We start from the raw sequence: 1618 nt of genomic DNA on the forward strand, positions 1-1618 counted from the left end.
AAAGAAAGAAAGAAAGAAAGAAAGAAAGAAAAAGAAAGAAAGAAAAAAGGAAGAAAGAAAGAAAGAAAGAAAGAAAGAAAGAAAGAAAGAAAGAAAGAAAGAAAGAAAGAAAGAAAGAAAGAAAGAAAGAAAGAAAGAAAGAAAGAAAGAAAGAAAGAAAGAAAAACCTTACCTTAGTGTAATTTTCTCAACTGTGATATGGGTTATAATCTGTTTGAATTTTATTTTTTTTTCCAGTTTTTTTTTTTTCATACCTACCAGGCTTTGGGACAGCATAGCCCAAAGTGCCTGACTCCTGCTAGAAATATATGTTTCTTTCTCATTAACTTGCCTAGTTACAACTAGCTGCAATATAGGCAATAGAAAATTAGAGCCTTACACGCGTGCACACTCATTCCGAGTGCTATCCCAAGGACCGACGGAATATCACAGCATTTAAAATAAGGTATACATGGATATTCAGTTACGATAGCATGTTTATATGAAGCAACTTGGCAATGGCATGTGAAAAAGGGGTCATCCATCAGCCAAGTTGTTTTGATGCTCGGTACATATGAGTAGAGAACAGCAAGACACTTCTGGGGAATAGAGTTATAGTAAACATGAACAAAATCACCAAAAAAAAAAAAAAAAAGAACATAAAAAAAATAAAAGGAAAAAAAAAACTTAAAAAATTGAGTAAAAAGACAGGGCCCAAACATACCCATTTTTACCACCTGCAATTCCCAGTGAAACTGAAGGGAAACCCAGGATCCGAATAATTTGCATTGTTTAGCAATGCCTTGATATTATCTTTTAAAAAAATAGATAAAGTAGATTGTTTAAGAAAACTATAGAACAGACCCTATCGATAATAGGTCCTTTCTTGGCAATTATTTCTTAAAAATTAAAAGGAATAAGTGTTCTTATCTGAAAATAGAAATAAAAATGTTCAAAGGGTATCACCACTGCAATTGTATTAATGCCACTTTGGACACGTTCTCCAAGTTGTGGTTGCCTTAATAAACTAAAAAATAATTTTTTCTTTTTTTTTTTTTTTTTTTTTGTACATAATGTAATTATAAACCTCTCAGTCTGCATGGATGCAAACTGTGTGTGACAAATCGTCTCTTTAAATGGTCAGTTCAAATTGTACCTTTCTCATTCGAGTTGTCTGTTAGCCATTGATTTAACTTGGGTAAAATACCCAAGCTCCATTTCCACAACCCAATTAAAATGTTTAGCTAAAACAAAGACTGAACAGGAAGCTGTTCCATTGCAGTGTCAATGCTTTTAAAGAAAAAAGAAAAAAAAAAGTTAATTGTTGAAATTTGAAATAGGTACTTTCAACTTTATATCATTTCTTTTTAACGTCCTGCAGTACACTCAACACCTGGCATGTGAAGATGGATATTAAAATGAGAACAGAGAGGGAAGATTACAGCAAGGGAGTGGGGATTGGAATTATTTAATGGTTCACAAGCCAACTTGCTATTCCCTTTCTTGAGAAATCTTGAATTGGTTTATTGCCAAGGAAACTCCATATAGCACGACACTAAAAAAAAAAAAAAAAAAAAAAAAAAAAAAAAAAAAAAAAAAAAAAAAAAAAAAAAAAAAAAAAAAAAAAAAAAAAAAAAAA

Source organism: Empidonax traillii, unplaced genomic scaffold, assembly GCF_003031625.1.
Source record: "Empidonax traillii isolate 1590-97213 ecotype Southwest subspecies unplaced genomic scaffold, ASM303162v1 scaffold10:size5872457, whole genome shotgun sequence".
NCBI lineage: Eukaryota > Metazoa > Chordata > Aves > Passeriformes > Tyrannidae > Empidonax > Empidonax traillii.